The sequence below is a fragment of the Lolium perenne genome, chromosome 2 (genome assembly GCF_019359855.2).
Source record: "Lolium perenne isolate Kyuss_39 chromosome 2, Kyuss_2.0, whole genome shotgun sequence".
Classification (NCBI taxonomy): Eukaryota; Viridiplantae; Streptophyta; class Magnoliopsida; order Poales; family Poaceae; genus Lolium; species Lolium perenne.
Genome location: NC_067245.2, coordinates 46,690,454 through 46,711,277, shown reverse-complemented (window position 1 = coordinate 46,711,277; position 20,824 = coordinate 46,690,454). Strand labels below are relative to the sequence as shown.

General features: G+C 42.8%; 1 pseudogene; it reads right to left on the bottom strand.

Moving 5' to 3' along the window:
* Window positions 1-740: 740 nt before the first annotated feature.
* LOC127337812 (U5 spliceosomal RNA) lies at window positions 741-851 on the bottom strand (annotated as a pseudogene).
* Between the last annotated feature and the right edge of the window lie 19,973 nt (window positions 852-20,824).

The window sequence follows — 20,824 nt, the reverse complement described above, 5'->3', positions numbered from 1 at the left end:
AGCCCGAGACTTTGTGGCACGTCGGCCGGGGATCTTCCCCGTGGTCACCAGATCCCAACATCGTCATCTTCTCCAGACTCACGAAGAAGACAAACGTTGCCGCCTGCCGTCATCCTCACACCCAACTGCAAGACACCAGACATAACTGCAGCAACCAACGCAACCGTCACCCGCGAGAGTGCCGAACGGCAACCACCAGACACGAATCTCACCAGATCCAAAGACCGGCGAGAAGACCAGGCCACCTGCCCTCCGACGTCACCGGTTAGAGCGACGCCGAGATGAAGAAAGAGCAGAGGCAAATTATTCCGACGTGACGCAATCTCCTCCATAGAAAGGCGCCCCAAGAAAACACTAGACCAAACTACTGGCCAGAGCCGATACTCCGGGGTCCCCACCCCCTCCCGTCGCCGGAGTGGCCGACGAAGGAGGCAGGGACAGCCGCTGTAGTTTGCTGGCAGAGATCGCCCCGATGTCTTTTTGTGGGAGCGGTTCCTGGTTTCGGCAGAGTGGATCTTTGTGCTGAGCACATTTCAGACTTTGATTGTCCCGTAGGTGCATAATATAACACATTTACAATGCATTAGCCCTTTGTCCACTGCAGTGTCATCTAACATTGTACAGAATTCCCTGCTTTCTGCAGAAGATAAAAAAGGCACACTTAAGCATTCTAGCTTCCTCGCTGGAGGCCTGATTTGAGACTACAGAAATTTGAAATTAAGAATTGTGTGGCTTTCTCACAAGGAGAAAACACCCTATAAAAATTAGCGTATGCTACTTAGTATGGCGTGCACACGGTATTCTTTAGTAAAAGGCGAAAGAATAGTTCGCTTTGTGCTCACCACGCAGCTGCGTGCCTTTAAACAGATCGCACCCCGACCTCTTATATAGCCCAGCTCCCTGCGCTGTCTCTCTGGCTAGGCGAGGTGGGACTAAACCAAAACGCACCCATCTCCGGCATCTGGTTTCCCTTCTACTGCGGCTCCACAGGGTCACCAGCAAAGCCCACACAACTGTGATCGCTTTGGGCCAATGACGTACGCAGCCCACGCAGTGGCAGCGGGCCACTTGTTTTGGGCCTTAAACTGCCTGAATCGTTGGCTGGCTCTCACGAACACTCCTGTCGGAACAGTGTCCGAGCAAAGAAAAAGCATTGACACCGTATGAAATCATCCGCCTTTGATAGAAAAAAATTACAACTGAGGACAAAATCGAGGGCACGAACACACATTCTGCAAGTGAACAGTGAACATGGTTTCTTACCAAACGATTTTAGTACGGCGAGCGCTGAGCGTCCCCAGGTGATCAAATCCCTCGATCCCCTGGTGGAGAGCTTGACACGTGTCCTTTTCCTGCTAAAAAAATATCTTCAGAAAAAGAATGAGACGTGAAACAGGAGCACATGGTTCTGCGGAAACTGCTGCTTGTGCACATGGCTCTGTGTGTCACAGCCGCTATCTTCCCCCGCACCCGCTCCTCTTGTGAGCCGAAATTATCGCCGGAGAACTAGTCGCGGGCATGCTGGAGAACCCCATCGCGGGCGTTGCCGGAGAACTGACGCAACATCTTCTCCCCTCGCCATGCATCACCTCCATGCACGCCAGTGTCGGTCCTCCGCGACCATGGTGGTCGTCATCACCGTCCACCTTTGTAGCAACACCGTCAGCCCTTTGTAGCACCACCGCATACCTCTGATAGCATCGCCTCCCGCCCTCTTGCAGCAACATGGCCTCGCCATGGGTAGCAACGCCAGAAGCTTCATCGAAAAAACGTCCTCGCACCAAGGTAGCAACGCTGGTCACCCCTTGCAGCAAATCCAGACGCCCTTTGTAGCAAGGTCACCCCGGCCGAGCAGCACCACCGCGCCATGGTAGCAAGGTTGGTCGCCGGTTGTAGCGCAAGGCTGGCTACCCTTTGTAGAAAGGTCAGCAACCCTTCGTAGCAACGCCACCATGGCAGCGAAGCAGACATGCCATGGTAGCAAGGATGGTCGCCCATTGTAGCAAGGTGTTGCCCTTTTGTAGCAAGGTTAGTCGTGGCCATTTGTAGCAATACCAGGAGCCGCTAGGAGCAACCACGTCCGCCACTGGGAGCAACACCCATCTCCCACCACCGACCTCTGCAGTATAATCCATGGCGGTCACCGCCTTGGCGAGCTGCGCGGGTGAGCCCCGGATATGGAGCACGCGGATGTGGAGATAGAGAGCAGCGGCGATTCTCGACGGGCGACCCCGGCATCAGCGATCGCATACCTGTCGTCGTCCCGACACCGACCACACCTCGTAGGCAGAAAGGAGGCCAGGTCGACACGGGCGAACTTCGGGTGGCGAGAGGGGCTTTCTCGGTGGCGAGGCCATGAGGTGGAGGTGGACGAGACATAGTAGATCCGCGAGGTGGAGGTGGAGGTGGACGAGATGGAGGAGCTCTGATAGGTGGAAGTGGAGTTGGGCGAGCGGAGGAGCGAACGGACCTGAGCGAGGCAGAGGATTGAAGAAAGGATAGAGAAAGGGGAGAAGGTAAGGTGGGCCCGCTAGACACACGTCGACGCGCGAAGGCGGACGATGGAACAACCCGGATGATCAAGAGCGTTTTCCTTTTAGTATATGCTCTGAAACATAAGTTATCTCACCGTATTGATTTCGAAATGGGTAGCCCGGCCTCCGCATCCAGTTAAAGTTTGTTTCACATTATTACAGTTTAATCTATTTTCAACGATACATCAACAGTTTAATCTATTATTATATGCGACCACCAACCGCACCGATTGAATAAATCCCGAGCGATCTTTCTAACCGGTTGTACTCATAATCCATCTCTTGCCACTGCTTCGATGGTTGTAGATAGAAACACGTATGGATCGAACGGATGATCATAGGAATAATTTGCAAAAAGGACGAAGCTTTTAATTTGTTTGTTAAAAACAATGCCCATTCCTCACAAAGCCCATAACACTGGTATTTCAAGAAATACATGAACGCAGACTAATTAGATCAGGATGTATTAACTAGTCCCCATACGAATGCTAAAAAAAAAATAACTAGTCCCCGTACGAAAGTATTTTCCCAATCCAACAACTCAACTTAATCTCATATTGATTTTCTATTGGTTTCCACTCATTATTTTTAAACTTTTTAAAATAAATTGGAATCCCTAAGTACTTGAACCGTAGAGTTCCAGATTCACTGCCAAAAAGCTGCCTATACTCCCCTTTGTAGGGGTCGTAGCATAGAAAAAAAAATCTACCGTAAGAACGAACAAAACCAAGATCCAATCAGGAAAAACGCTAAGATCTAATCTACTAGATAGAATCAACGAGAAAGATCGCATACATATACCCTTATAGATCACTAAGCGAAAATAGGATAGGATCGCGTGAATGATGTAGTCGTTCACTTGCCGATCTCAAGATTATGATGACGATCCCTCCGGCGCTGTAATCGGGCAGCACCTCCGTACTCGGTCACACGTACATCTTGATGAAGATACCTCCTCCCTTCTTGTTACAGCAAGCGGGGAGATATGGTAGATAGAATCTAGTCCAGCAGCACGACGGCGTGGTGATGAGTTTTCACGGAGAGAGCTTTAGATGTTCGTGTTGGGTGGAAGAAACTAGACAAAAAGAGGCAAAACGGAAACAAGAGAGGGAGGCCAAAAAATCAGATCTAATGGCGCGTCTTCTTTTATAGGCGCATGACAGTGGGCCTAGGTGCCTCCGCGCGTAGGCGTACGATGCAGGCAAGGCAGTGGGAGCGCCTATACACCGTTTTAAGCGGCGCGAGGTGCTAGTGCGGCGTCAAGCGCTGGCTGCTGGGCCAGGCCCATTTATTCTTCTACGAACATGGCTGTCATGCGATCGACCAACAACCTCAAAAATTTGAAAAAAAATCAAAATCGAACAAATTCAAAATGGAACAATTTGAAAACAAAGAATTTTAAAATTGAACAAATTTCGGATTTGAACAAATTTTGAATTTGAACAAATTTATAAGTATGAACTTTTTTAAATCTGAAAAAAAACAAATCTGAACAAATTTCGAAATCAACAAAACCAGCAAAAAAAACAAACTAGAACCGAAAAAACATGTGAAAACCCAGTAAAACCGGAAATCAAAGAAAAAACTGTACAGTGTAGACGCTAATGGGCCGGCACACCCCGTCCGCCGCTTTAGGAGGGAGCGAATCGCTCCCGCTATGAGTGGCAAAAGGGATTGCGCAAGGCAGCTGCCTCGATCGTTTAAACTGATCGGCCAAGCTTGCCAAGTTTGATCCATACGTGCGCGGCCTAGGAACAATTTCCTGGCCGGCCGCTTTCTTCCTTTTTTTTCTTTGCCTTTTACTTTGACAGTTTGTCTCTACATTAGCTAAACCTTTTATAGACTATAATTAGTCTCATATTTATTTCTACTAAATAAATATATATTAATAATTAATAATTTAATAAATTATTAATACTCTTCCTGGAAACAATTCTGCAACTCTCTAAATGTATTTCTTTAATCCTGAAACTACCCGAGCAACATCGAAACCTTAAGTGCGTCACCCTACGGTTCGAGAATGTGCAGACATGACCGAGACTCCTCTTCAATCAATAATCACTAGCGAGACCTAGAGATATGTAATGATTCTTACATATTCAATGATGAACTAAGTGATTGAATGAACCATAAACATTCGTTACCAATTCCCTTTATCGCGTGATATTTTACTTATTCGAGATTCGATCATCATTATTTCTATACCTAGTTCAATATCGTTACTGATAAGTACTCTTTACTCGTTCTGTGGTATGACATCCCTTGTGATCTAGTCACATGATTGCAAGCCAATTGGATGCCATTCCACCGAGAGGACCCAGAGTCTATCTCCCCATCATTTGGATGGATAAATTCCACTCTTGACCCATGTGATTCAACTCGTACTTTCAGAATACCCAATGCTACCTTTATAACCACCCAGTTACGAAGTGGCATTTGACGTTATCAAAGTATTCCTCCGGTGTTGGTGATTCACAAGATCTCATGGTCGAAGGATTATGTTACTATGCATTTGATAGCTACAACAAAAACAAACTTAATGACTTGATCTTATTTCTATGCTTATTTTGGGTGTGTCTCCACCATATCGTGATCTTGTTATTTATAACATCTAATGTTCACGATCAGGAAATCTTGATCATCAGTTATCAATAAGCTAGTTAAACGAGAGACTTACTAGGAACTCCGGTTTATTTACAAAACACACATGTATTAAAGTTTTCAGTTAATTCAATTATAGAATGGGATGTAAACATTTATCATAAACACAAAGATATAATAATAACCACTTTATTACCGCCTCTTGGGCATATCTCCAACACCCTTTTGCTTGAACAAAACAGAAAATTTCGCTCTTGTAAAAGGTATTTATAGGCAGAAAGTTGCTAAAAATACACAGAATTAGTCTCATGCTGAGAAACTTTTTGAAATCTTGTTTAAGAAAAGTTATGGTGTCATTGGTATATTGTAAAATGGATACTTCTCCCTCAGCTAGATGTGGAACGAGACCACTCACTTTCCCATATTGTTTTGCTCGATTGATCAAGATCGCCAACATATTTGTAACTATGCCGAATAGAATTAGAGATAATGGGTTGCCTCGTCATAGACCTTTATTTTCAAAACAATGACATATATCATCATTCAGTCTAATAACTATGATCCCACCTCTTATACATTCATGTGTGCCCATTGAAACCATTTGGGATCAAAACCATTCGCTCTTAATGCTTTTAAGTAGACCAATTCACTTTGTCGTAGGATTTTTCAAAATCTATCTTCCAAAGAATATCATTCATTTTCTTACTATGAAACTCTTGAATGGTTTCATGCAAAAATAAAACTCCTTCTAAAATGTGACGACCAGGCATGAAATCCGTTTGAGTAGGTTGGTTAATGAGTGAAAAAAACGACGTGTTTTACGGCATTAAAAATGCCTTAGTAGTAGGGAATTTTATTATTTTACCGCGCTAGCACGCTCCTATTAATTTTGTTTGTTTCACCAGGATCCCATAATTAAGGAGGAAGATTGATAAATCAACAAAATAGATCATATCCAGGAACAATAATGATGATTGAAGGCATTAAAGCACCTTCCATACACGTGCAAGCTACCCAGAAGTTGGAACAAGGAAGAAAATTGCGAAGCTACGAATATAGAGTACTTAACGACTTGTGGTATGGTCAAACCTGACCGTACAGTGTGACTGTACCATACGTCGATGGAACCGCTTCGTCAAATACTTTAACCTGGCTTGCGAAGACGGAACTCGGATCAGATGTAGCACCCGGATTCTAAGGGCACCCAAGGGTAGAACTAGAATTCGTGCATTCATAATAGAAAGTGAGGGAATTTTTTTGGCTCTTGTTTAAAACACAAAGTGATCGAGATCGGGACATGGTTTAGATGAATTAGGGTTAGCATCTCGACAGATGTTTTGTTTCGAGATAATCTTTGTTGATTTTAGTAGAAAACGGAAAACATGGGAAAAATGAACCAAAGTTCAATTGAATTCAGAATTGGAATTTCAATCTTCCATTCAAATTCTAATACAACTCAAATATTAAAGTAGAGCACTTGTGCAAAAAATTAAACACCCATTTTATTCATTACATTGTCTTTACACATGACTTGAATAAAAGAAGAGTACAAATTTGACTCTTTACAAATGAGGGTGTAATGGATAGTAGACCTATGCTACACCTAGACTAAAGAATCTTCATTCCAAGTATTTAAACCTACACATACGCAAAAACTAAAGGAAAATGGTTATTATTAAAATGTAGCCAACACCATTGTGGTGAGGCATTTGATATATGAGCTTGACATATTAGATTCTATGAATAATCCTAGAATATATGTTTGCAAATAAAGTTAAAACAAGAAAGAAACACAAGGTATCAAGATTACCAAGAGAAGGATCAAGTGACAAAGGACCAAGGAAAAGTTTGACCAAACTATTTGACATCCAATTTTACTAAATTATGAAGCAAAGCAGAGAACATTGACAGCAATAGAATAATTTGACAACATACCAAAAATCCAAAGGAATAAACCAAGCTCATTTGTATCCAAGCAAAGGGTAAAGAGAGCAATGGAAATAATCATGACATTAATATTCAAGGACATTACCAAATTATTAGATACTAAAGCATGAGTGGACAAGTGCATGATCAGTGATTAGCAACGTAGTTAAAAGTAATGTAGTAAATGTATCCAAGGAAACTAACAGTAGTAAGAAATAAATATCATAAATAAAACAAGCTAGCTAGAGTGCAAGCCAAGTTAACACTCGTGAGCTCATCCACAAGGGGTGATGAACAAGTAAAGCTTGAAACTTGAACCAGAAAGGGACCCACATGGAAGCAGCTCAATCACTACATGCATTTAGGGAGGTGTCCATCCCAGATAGCAGTCAGCCGTTTAGGCAAACCCAAAGCATTCCATCTATCGTTACTCATTAAAGCAACCAAACGACATTCTTGAGTTACTCAAGAACATAAACACAACTCTCTAAAATTACAAGGGAACTACTTCCCATCATTAAATCACTCAAACTTTTGGCACTCATGGTTACAAAAGTTTTGCTTTATTTTTTATCTTGTCAACGATGATCATGTGTGTGTAGGGGGGGTGCTTGTTATGGAAGACACGTGCATTAAGTTCGTTCCAAACATAAAAAAAAGTAACACAAGCGAAGACAAAAATTTCCTAATAAGGGTTGATCCATCCGATATCTTGACCAACCATTGCTCGAGGGATAAGGTAGGCCATTCTTGAATATCAAGAGCATGCAACCCCACCTAATCTTTAATGAAGTCCCAAAAATGCATGATGTAGTGTCATTTGACAATAATATGATTGTTTGTTTCCGGGGTCCTTTTACCAAGGGGACAAACACCACGATTTGGCAATCCAGTTTTTGCCATTAGATCGGCAGTACAAAGGCTATTCTTCATGTCAAGCCAAACAAAAAAAAATAGGCGCAGCCCAAACTTCCCACACGAGGTTGTTCATGTTGGTAGATGTGGTTCCTAGAAATTGCGTCTTGTATGCCGATGCCGCAGTATATTATCCACTTGTGGTTAACTTCTAAGTTACGATATCCTCCACATCATCATATAATTGGAAATTATCAAGTTTGATCCAAACTTATGTATTGGGTGGCATGAACATAGAAGAAAGCTTCATTAATGTAGATCTTGCCAATCCAAGTGCTTTCCTTCAAGGCATTTTTGATGTTGCATTTTTTCGTCTTCAAAACAGAGAAAATGAGAGCATGTCTTCGAGAGCTATCCCGCCAAGCCATGCATTACGTCTCCATGATAAGTGAATATTAAAACCATCACTTTACATGATAAATTTATCCTTTACTACCACTTTACATTTTCTAATTTTTCTTACAAAAAAACACTAATGGCTCGCTAAGCATGAACTGACACAAAAGGTGACCATTGGGCCCACTAGCTAACATGACGTGGAAGCAAATGGACATATTGATATGCAACATATATTAAGGTAGAGCAGACATCAGGGGATAGACATATTGATATGCAACCTATATTAAGGTAGAACACACAAGATGTGTGTCTTCTATCTATATTAAGGTAGAGAAGGTTTTCGTACAAGACCGACCTGGACCTAGATCACAAAGGTTCCTGCCATTTATCCACATTTAAACTCCTACTCTATCTTTCCTAGGGTTCCACACAACTTGGACATTCTCCACCGATCGAACTCCAGTTTGATCTTGCGGCACACCTCGCATCACTACAGGTAGATGTATTACCCGTGGCGCACCAAGAAGGTGGTGCGTCATAGATGATGAGCTACCAGTGAAACACATTAAAATATGGTGCACCACACCTAGCTATCATTGGACCGGGCTGGCCAGGGTGGCCACACGTAGCCGTGGCACACCACATACTGGTGCACCACGTGTACATCTGGTACCCGTGTGGCACATCTATACATGGTGCACCACGACTAAGTTTAAAATTTAAATAATTTTCCACGGTTTGGTTCCCACCCCCCACGTGAATCGCCTCTTCAGTTTTGGAAAAAAAATAAGAAAATGGTAGAAATTTTAAAATTTCAAATCCTTTGCGATATCCATATGTTACGTAATCTATGTTTTATGAAAAAGAGCAAACATAATTTCGATAAATTGTGCAAAAAACATATTATGTTTCGGAAAAATGGTTCTAGATTTTGCATACAACCTACGATGAAAAAGTTTTTTATATGAAAGAGTATCTGTAAAAAAAGTTACATCCAATTTCAACGCCTATGGCCGTTTGCCAATTGTTTAGAATTCTCAAAATCAAAAAGGAAATAAAAATTTCTACTAAAAAAAATTAGTGCGCCACAACTAACTTTGCCCGACTATATGAGCAGGATATGACATCCTCTTTCCCCTTCACCTCCTTCTTATTTCCCCTTCTATACCAAAGGGAGACATCCCTGCCTCCTCCTCCGTCTCTGCCCCGGCGGCTCGTCCTCAACAGCTACACCCTGCTCCCCCGCCGTTGCCAAGGATGTCGGCGCCGTGCTCTGCCTCGTCTGCTCGTCCTCCTCCAACCGCCCTGCCATGGACGCTAGCGACCTACTCCACCCTTTCCATGGACTATGGCGATCTACTCCACCCCAGCCGCTCATCCTCGACCTGGTTCGCCCCTGCCATAGACGCCATCGTCTCTACCTCCTACTCCCTACCTTTTGATGGCAAGGAGGACCCGATGGAAAAAAATGCCCGGCGGTGTGTGGGGATAATCGTAAAACTTCCATCAGGTCTAGGGTTTCCAAAAAATATAAAAAAAATAGTGGCATATCGTTAATAGTTACCGATATAGCAGTGGTGCGCCACGGGTAACCTGTTTTCTAGTAGGGCTTGGTGGCGATAGTGGCGGAGATTTTGTTGTTACGCTCGAGTTAGAAACATCTAGCGACTAGAATCAGTAGTGAGTTCTGCTCCTTTTGTTGCTTCTTTGACACAACATCAACTTACTCCACCATCCGGAAATAGTTGTCGACGCATGGGCGTGAATATTTGAAGTTTACATGGTAGTAGCACCATGAACCAAATCTAGCAGGAGAAAGAGCACTGCAATGTGAGATGATCAGAAGTTTCATGACAGGCTCCTGCAGCACAAAGGGCATTCACTTGGGGGTTGTATCCCTCTTCTCTAGTCTATATGTTGTCCACAATCTTCCTTTCATTGTAAACAACAAATGAAGCTTATGTAGTAACCCGACGCTCATGCAGACCAAAGTTCAGTAATTGCGAGTGTCAGTGTCCTGTCCATGAAGAATAAATTGTACGCATATTTTGTCGAGTACACTCGGGATGCTGACATCTTCCACGCCAGTGTCATCATGCTCCTGAATAACCTGACCTTGGAGAAACAATGAAGCTTTGGTCAAAATAGTGGCAGAAAGCCCCAATAGCTCGTGTCGAGAGACACATAGCACTTTCTTTCCCCTCCCTTCTCTCTTCCACCGCCCCTTGAGAGTCTCTCGTGCACCCCTGACCCTCCTCTCCTCTTCCTCCGTCGGTGCCGCTGGCTGGAGTGAGGATGAGTGGAGTGGTCGGGCCTCTCCTGTTGTAGATAGCAGGTCTTCTTCTTCCTCCCTCTGTAGATGCAATTCTAGGTGTAGGTTTAGGGTTAGGGCTTGTCCCTGTTTTACCTATATGGAGTCTGGTGTGATGCCATGTAGTGACGGAGGCTCGACGTTCTGGTGCTTTGGCGCGACACCGAGCGGCCTTCGATGAAGCTCTCTGCCAAGCCTTCAAGGTGGAGGTGTGGCGGCGGCAGCAGATCCGTCATAGCCTTCTTCAATAAGCACGGTTGTGGATCCATCCACCCAGATCTTGAGGTGCTTCCTCGTCTCGCTCATCATTGAGGCAACGAAGGAAACATGGGAGCTCTTCTCGGCCTATGGCGGTTGGGTTCTTGGTGCTTTGGAGTTGTCCCTTGTGCGTAGCACACGGTGACCGATGTTTTCGTCGTGATCCTCGACCGAAATGGTGGCCCTTCTTCAACCTCCATCGAGGAGGCCTGCTCTTCAATCCATCGCCAGAGCTCGACGCCTCTAGGATGCCAAGTGGTATCGTCCCCGGAATCCTAGAACTAGCCGGCGACTGGGTTTGTTTATCGGGAGAGAGCCAACGAGCACTCAACTCTCTAATTTCAGCGGAAGCGCTTGGAGATCTCCGACAAATGGTGGCGAAGGCACCCTTGCACATGCTTTTTCTCCTTTTCTCCTAGGGTGTTTTATGTAAAAGTGGAGGCCTTATCTTCAAATTTTAGGTTCTTTACGGTGAATTATGTGAAGGGCCACATTGTAATTTTTACCTGCCACGTGGTTCTTGAATGAAGCTCCACCGTGGTCATCTAGACCGCTAGCTCTTTTTTTTGAACAATTTCTATTATGCAGAGCAAGCCCGCGTCGTTAAAAAATCTTCCATTCCCCTTCGGTACCCTGGAAGGAAAAGAGTGCGTCTCGAAACTTGCCCGCCAAAACACAGAGTATGGTTACATAACGGTTACATCTTCCACTAATTGTGGATAAAAGAAGGGGCGAATCATCTAACCAGAAGCTATTCTCACTATCATCTACTGATTTTGATACTACATCCGCCACTATACTCTCCCTAGGACAGTTGCTAAAGCGTGACGAAGCAAACCCTGTCAAGATTGTTCGACAGACACTCGTCAATGAATGGCATGCCCACTATCATGTGATCTTCTGGTTCCATGAAAGCCTGGACAACCTCCAAAGAATCTGTTTTCACATATATATGATTGCATCCAATTCTCCCAACCAGCCATAGACCGTCTCGTACCACCTGAGCCTCCGCTATGGTAACATCAATAATCCCCTCAATCGGAATCCTACAAGCCGCCAAGAATTAACCTGTAGAATCTCGTATGATGCATCCCGACGTAGCCCTTCTTGTATCCAAATTTACTGCTGCATCAGTATTAAGTTTTACAAAGCCCAGCGGTGGTTTCATCCTGCCCTTCTTCACACATCCCCCTCTTGTCTTCTTCGCCTTCACACAATTCGTGACCATGGACTTTATGGATAGAGTTGTTCTGATAGCTAGGGGCACAGTTCCGCCATGCTTTATTTCTCTTCTTTTCCGCCACATAAACCAAGTAGCAATCACTATGATTTCATGAATTGGTAAGCCATTCAGACCTGGTGGTGTTGTCAGTTTTGTTCTCGGTAGGTGCTCCAGAACCATGTAGCCCGAGAGATCTACCTGTAATGCCTCCTGGATCATTTCCATCAGGCCCAATGCTCTCCATACTAATTGAGCTTTTTCACATAGAAACATCATATGATTTGAATCCAATGCTCCACTCTCACATAGGGGACATTGCCCACTTCTTTCAATGTGTCGATTTTCTAGTATACACATGCATGGAACAATGCCATGCAAGGCACGCCATGTAAAAATTCTCACCTTGGCAGGAACCACTAGCTCCCAAACTTTTTGCCAAACAGGATTTATGCTGGAGCTACTTTGCTGATCTCGTCTCGTCGCGCGGCTTCCGTATTGGTGCTTCCATTCCATGTGATAAGCAGATTTCACCGCGAACATGCCATTCCGATTATACTACATTGTCCTCTGCGTCCCATGGTGACAATGGTAGCGCCATGATTGTATGTGCGTCACAGGGGTAAATTTTTTCCTCCAACATTTGTACGCCCCAACTCCCATTACTTGGGTTAATAAGCTCTTGTACTTTGCTGATCATTATTCGACCTCGGGGTGTAAACACCTTCCTTGTTGGACTGTTTAGTAGCCATGGATCAGACCAAACATCGATACTCGCTCCGTTCCCCACACGCCATATATACCCACGTTTAAATGTTTCCATTCCTGCCATCAAACTCTGCCAAGTGAAGGATGCGCCCTTCTTTGGGCCTGCTTTTAGTATATCTCCTGAAGGGTAATATTTTGCACTCACAGCCTGCGCACATAAAGAACTATGATCAATGGTTAGCCTCCATATTTGTTTGGCAAGCATCGCAAGGTTAAAGCAGTGCATGTCTCTAAACCCCATGCCGCCTTCCTTCTTCGGGGTGCACATCTTCCACCAAGAATACCAGCGCGCGCATAGTCTTCTTTCCATCCTCCCCCACCAATATCTAGCAACTGCGGCCGATATTGCCTTGATAATCCCCTTCGGAATCTTAAGAACTCACATAGCATATGTGGGTATTGCTTGAGCCATCGCCTTCAAAAGGATTTCCTTTCCTCCCATAGAGAGGTTTGTCTCATTCCATCCATTTATAATTTGACAAACACGGTCCACTAGATGTTGGAAGCAATCTGATCTCTCAATCCCCACATGGGAAGGAAGACCCAAGTATTTCTCCGTTAAAGCTTCAGAATTAATATGTAGCGCTGCACACACCGCCTCCTTATCCGCCACCGGGGTATTGGGACTAAAAATTATACTTGAATTTGGATCACTCACTAGTTGGCAGGAACTAGTACAATAAGTATCTAACACCTATCGAAGAGTAGTCGCATTTGCCATATCAGCCTTTCATCAAAATCAGGGAATCATCGGCAAAGAGTAAGTGAGATAACGGCGGTGCCCCCCGGCACACCCTGACACCTTGTATGCGGTCCGCTTCTTCTTCATGTGTCAACAAACTTGAGAGACCCTCTGCACAAAGTAAAAAACAGATACAACGATAATGGATTACCTTGTCATAAACCCCTTGTAGGTGTAAAACTGTCAGTTTCATCTGAGTTAAACCACACTCTATAATTGACTGTGGTGACACAAGCCATGATGAGCTCCACCCATTGTTGTGTGAACCCCAACCTCTGCATCATATCCTTCAAAAAATCCCCATTCCACCCTATCATACGCCTTGAGCATGTCTAGCTTAACAACAGAATATCCATTCTTTCCTTGTATTTTCCCTCTTATTGCACGGACATATTCATAAGCCACCAAGATGTTATCTGTGATCAATCGACCTGGTACAAAAGCGCTCTGCGTCACACTGATTATCTCAGGTAAGATCACCTTTAGTCTATTAGCCAAGACTTTTGAGATGATCTTATGTAGGACATTACACAGGCTTATCGGCCTAAATTGTGTGATCATCTCGGTTTCATTTACTTTGGGTATCAACACAATCGTTGTCTCGTTCCACCCCTCTGGCATCACACTCGAATTCAAAGCCTCCAAAACCTCTCTTGTTACCGAATCTCCAATTAAGGGCCAGATTTTTTAAAAGAAAATAGCATGCATCCCATCTGTTCTAGACGCCTTAAAATCCCCTATTGCAAACAAATCTTTCTTGACTTCCTCAGCGGTGAATGGAGCCATCAGCCGCTCGTTCATCTCTGTCTTAACTTTTGGTTTGACCTTCTGTAACAAATCCTCATTTGTTTCTGCAACTTCGGAAGAAAACAACTCAGAAAATTAGTTAGTTATAATCAATTTTATGAGACTATTTCCTTGCCTGATCTCCCCGTTCGAATCCTTCAATTTCACAATCATATTGACCTTACGCCTACCTCGAGCAAAGTTGTGAAAGTATGCCGAATTTCGGTCACCATTTGCCATCCAATTAACTCGGCTTCTCTGCATCTTGTAAATTTCTTCTTGTTCAAGGACTTTTTCAATTTCTTCTGTGAGCTCTTCTTGTCGTAGTACATTTTCTTCCGACATCTCTCGCCCCAATACCTCTTCTAATTGTCTCGCCAGAGTTCTGAACTTTACTCTAGGTTTCTTTAAAACTATATTACCCCATGTATGCAGAGCATTCTGAACAGACGCTACCGTATGTATGACCCTTCCACTTCCAGCATGCAAGCCATCCTCCCAAGCATTCTGGACTACCTCCCCCACACCATCCTCTCTCAGCCATTTTCCTTCAAAACGCTTCCTCTTTATTCTTGTAACATCCCAAATTTTAAAACAAAGAGAAAATAAATTTCCTTTTTCCAAAATTTGGAACCAACAAAAACTTTTATTAAATTTAGTTTGGTGCATAGAGCTCCTACCCAATTGTTGTGAATTTTGCTAAGATGCTTGTGTGAAGTATTTTGAAATGTTTTCTAAACCCTAACCCTACCCTTCTCAAGACCAAAGAGGAACTTTTAAAAAAGAAAATAAAACAAATTGTGAGGCATATGTGGGCTAATGGCTAATTCTCCAATAATTGGTCTATGCCCTATGTACCTTACCCAAATGGTTGGAAATCATGAGTAAACCCAACCAACCTCAATTGAACCCAAAACCATGATCCTTAGGATCAAAGAAAAAGAAAGAAAAGGTTTTGAGAATTACAAAAACCCTCACATATGGCTTATGGCCATTTTTCCAAAATCTTTAACCTTGGCCATATAAAATTGTGCCAATGGTTTGGAAACTCTTTTAAACTCAAAAGGATCCTTTTTGAATCAAAGAAACCAAAATCAAATCAAAGAAAAATCAAAAACCAAGTTACATGTGATAATGGTCACATGTGACAATTTTAACATCTTACCCACTTTGAGCCCTTTTATTAGGAGTTTTTCAAACCAAACCCTGCCAACTCTTTGCACCTTATCCAAGACCTCATCAAGGTGAACACTTTTGATGTTGACCACTTTGACCAGAGAGTTGACCACTACTTAATTTAGTCAAGCCAAAATGCAACATTGAAACAGATGCTAGATTCCCTCCACTTTTCGAAATTCACAAACCCACTCCAAATTTCAAACCAAGACCACCAATGAGTGCCAAACATTACTTAGAACCCATCCATGCAGAATTTTGGCCAAAAGTCAAACCCAAGGGAGACCTTTGCTTGTGATCATTTGGTTACATAGAGTAAGAATTAGGGTACACCCACCCCCAACCACTATGTACCACCTCCTCTCTCCCTCACTTGTACCTCATCTATAGTAGACTTGTACCTCTAACCAGTACCATGACCTCACCTATCATTGCTTGATCACCATGACACAAACCTTGCCCTTATCTTTGCATATGTCCCTCATACATGTTGGCATTACTCAACTAGGCACCCTCCAGCCTCTCCAACTTGGCTCCCCATGTCAAACCACCTTGCCTCACCCCACTCTACTAAGCCATGCCCTCAGAGACAAGTACATTGCACCAGAACACCAAGGACAGCACCATGCCAATCACCATAGTCACCACCATGTGATCCCCTCCTCCTCTCACCTCAGCCCTGCCACACTGATACGTCTCCGACGTATCGATAATTTCTTATGTTCCATGCCACATTATTGATGTTATCTACATGTTTTATGCACACTTTATGTCATATTCGTGCATTTTCTGGAACTAACCTATTAACAAGATGCCGAAGTGCCAGTTGATGTTTTCTGCTGTTTTTGGTTTCAGAAATCCTAGTAACGAAATATTCTCGGAATTGGACGAAATCAACGCCCAGGGTCCTATTTTGCCACGAAGCTTCCAGAAGTCCGAAGAGGAGACGAAGAGGGGCCACGAGGGGGCCACACCCTAGGGCGGCACGGCCCCCCCCCTTGGCCGCGCGGCCCTGTGGTGTGGGGCCCCCGTGCCGCCTCTTGACCTGCCCTTCCGCCTACAAATAGCCTCCGTCGCGAAACCCCCAGTACCGAGAGCCACGATACGGAAAACCTTCCAGAGACGCCGCCAACGCCGATCCCATCTCGGGGGATCCAGGAGATCGCCTCCGGCACCCTGCCGGAGAGGGGATTCATCTCCCGGAGGACTCTACGCCGCCATGGTCGCCTCCGGAGTGATGTGTGAGTAGTCTACCCCTGGACTATGGGTCCATAGCAGTAGCTAGATGGTTGTCTTCTCCCCATTGTGCTATCATTGTCGGATCTTGTGAGCTGCCTAACATGATCAAGATCATCTATCTGTAATTCTATATGTTGCGTTTGTTGGGATCCGATGAATAGAGAATACTTGTTATGTTGATTATCAAAGTTATATCTATGTGTTGTTTATGATCTTGCATGCTCTCCGTTACTAGTAGATGCTCTGGCCAAGTAGATGCTTGTAACTCCAAGAGGGAGTATTTATGCTCGATAGTGGGTTCATGCCTGCATTGACACCGGGACAAGGATGAAAGTTCTAAGGTTGTGTTGTGCTGTTGCCACTAGGGATAAAACATTGATGCTATGTCTAAGGATGTAGTTGTTGATTACATTACGCACCATACTTAATGCAATTGTCTGTTGCTTTGCAACTTAATACTGGAGGGGGTTCGGATGATAACCTGAAGGTGGACTTTTTAGGCATAGATGCAGTTGGATGGCTGTCTATGTACTTTGTCGTAATGCCCAATTAAATCTCACTATACTCATCATGATATGTATGTGCATGGTCATGCCCTCTTTATTTGTCAATTGCCCAACTGTAATTTGTTCACCCAACATGCTGTTTATCTTATGGGAGAGACACCTCTAGTGAACTGTGGACCCCGGTCCAATTCTCTATACTGAAATACAATCTACCGCATCGTTTCTACTGTTTTCTGCAAACGATCATCTTCCACACAATACGGTTAATCCTTTGTTACAGCAAGCCGGTGAGATTGACAACCTCACTGTTTCGTTGGGGCAAAGTAATTTGGTTCTGTTGTGCAGGTTCCACGTTGGCGCCGGAATCTCTGGTGTTGCGCCGCACTACATCCCGCCGCCATCAACCTTCAACGTGCTTGTTGGCTCCTACTGGTTCGATAACCTTGGTTTCATACTGAGGGAAACTTGCCGCTGTACGCATCACACCTTCCTCTTGGGGTTCCCAATGGACGCGTGTTGAACGCGTATCAAGCAGCTTTTTCTGGCGCCGTTGCCGGGGAGATCAAGACACGCTGCAAGGGGAGTCTCCACTTCTCAATCTCTTTACTTTGTTTTTGTCTTGCTTAGTTTTATTTACTACTTTGTTTGCTGCACTAAATCAAAATACAAAAAATTTAGTTGCTAGTTTTACTTTATTTGCTATCTTGTTTGCTATATCGAAAACACAAAAAAATTAGTTACCTGCATTTACTTTATCTAGTTTGCTTTATTTACTGTTGCTAAAATGGCCAACCCTGAAAATACTAAGTTTTGTGATTTCACAACCACAAATAATAATGATTTCTTATGCACACCTATTGCTCCACCTGCTACTACAGCAGAATTCTTTGAAATTAAACCTGCTTTACTGAATCTTGTTATGCGAGAGCAAATTTCTGGTGTTAGTTCTGATGATGCTGCTGCCCATCTCAATAATTTTGTTGAATTATGTGAAATGCAAAAGTATAAGGATGTAGATGGTGACATTATAAAATTAAAATTGTTCCCTTTCTCATTAAGAGGAAGAGCTAAAGATTGGTTGCTATCTCTGCCTAAGAATAGTATTGATTCATGGACTAAATGCAAGGATGCTTTTATTGGTAGATATTATCCCCCTGCTAAAATTATATCTTTGAGGAGTAGCATAATGAATTTTAAACAATTAGATACTGAACATGTTGCTCAAGCTTGGGAAAGAATGAAATCTTTGGTTAAAAATTGCCCAACCCATGGACTGACTACTTGGATGATCATCCAAACCTTCTATGCAGGACTAAATTTTTCTTCACGGAATTTATTGGATTCAGCTGCTGGAGGTACCTTTATGTCCATCACTCTTGGTGAAGCAACAAAGCTTCTTGATAATATGATGATCAACTACTCTGAATGGCACACGGAAAGAGCTCCACAAGGTAAGAAGGTAAATTCTGGCGAAGAAACCTCTTCCTTGAGTGATAAGATTGATGCTATTATGTCTATGCTTGTGAATGATAGGACTAATATTGATCCTAATAATGTTCCATTAGCTTCATTGGTTGCACAAGAAGAACATGTTGATGTAAACTTCATTAAAAATAATAATTTCAACAACAATGCTTACCAGAACAATTCTAGTAACAACTATAGGCCATATCCTTATAATAATGGCAACGGCTATGGTAATTCTTATGGGAATTCTTACAACAATAATAGGAGTTCACCCCCTGGACTTGAAGCCATGCTTAAAGAATTTATTAGTACACAAACTGCTTTTAACAAATCTGTTGAAGAAAAGCTTGGGAAAATTGATATACTTGCTTCTAAAGTCGATAGTCCTGCTGCTGATGTTGATCTTTTGAAATCGAAAGTTTTGCCTAATGAAAATCATCATAACAAAATTGTTACTACAGCAAATGCCATCCAAGTTAGAATTAATGAGAATATAAGATTAATGGCTGAACTGCGTGCTAGGTGGGATAGAGAAGAAAATGAAAAACTAGCTAAAGAGAAGAATGTAGCTAAAGTTTGGACCATTACCACCACTAGTAATGCTAATGCTACACATGTTGCTGCACCTCCTACTATTAATAATAAAAGAATTTGTGTTAGCAATGTTTCCACTTCTAATGCAAAGCGCGAGAAACTGCCTGAAACTGCTAAAACTGCTGAAACTGCCTGTGATAAAGCTGCTGAAATTTTTTCCAACATTGGGGATGATGATCCCATTGCTTTAGATTATAATGGTTTGAATTTTGATGATTGCCACATCTCTGAAGTTATAAAGTTCTTGCAAAAACTTGCTAAAAGTCCTAATGCTAGTGCTATAAATTTGGCTTTCACGCAACATATTACAAATGCTCTCATAAAAGTTAGAGAAGAGAAACTAGAGCGCGAAGCCTCTATTCCTAAAAAGCTAGAGGATGGTTGGGAGCCCATCATTAAGATGAAGGTTAAAGATTTTGATTGTAATGCTTTATGTGATCTTGGTGCAAGTATTTCTGTTATGCCTAAGAAAATTTATAATATGCTTGACTTGCCACCGCTGAAAAATTGTTATTTAGATGTTAATCTTGCTGATCATTCTACAAAAAGAAACCTTTGGGGAAAGTTGATAATGTTCGCATTACCGTTAACAATAACCTTGTCCCCGTTGATTTTGTTGTCTTGGATATTGAATGCAATGCATCTTGTCCCATTATATTGGGAAGACCTTTTCTTCGAACTGTTGGTGCTACCATTGATATGAAGGAAGGTAATATAAAATATCAATTTCCTCTCAAGAAAGGTATGGAACACTTCCCTAGAAAGAGAATGAAGTTACCTTTTGATTCTATTATTAGAACAAATTATGATGTTGACACTTCGTCTCTTGATAATACTTGATACACACTTTCTGCGCCTAGCTGAAAGGCGTTAAAGAAAAGCGCTTATGGGAGACAACCCATGTTTTTACCTACAGTACTTTGTTTTTATTTTGTGTCTTGGAAGTTGTTTACTACTGTAGCAACCTCTCCTTATCTTAGTTTAGTGTTTTATTGTGCCAAGTAAAGCCGCTGATAGAAAAGTTCATACTAGATTTGGATTACTGCGCAGAAACAGATTTCTTTGCTGTCACGAATCTGGGCTGTTTTCCCCTGTAGGTAACTCAGAAAATTATGCCAATTTACGTTAGTGATCCTCAGATATGTACGCAACTTTCATTCAATTTGGGCATTTTCATTTGAGCAAGTCTGGTGCCATTTTAAAATTCGTCAATACGAACTGTTCTGTTTTGACAGATTCTGCCTTTTATTTCGCATTGCCTCTTTTGCTATGTTGGATGAATTTCTTTGATCCGTTAATGTCCAGTAGCTTTATGCAATGTCCAGAAGTGTTAAGAATGATTGTGTCACCTCTGAATATGTTAATTTTTATTGTGCACTAACCCTCTAATGAGTTGTTTCGAGTTTGGTGTGGAGGAAGTTTTCAAGGATCAAGAGAGGAGTA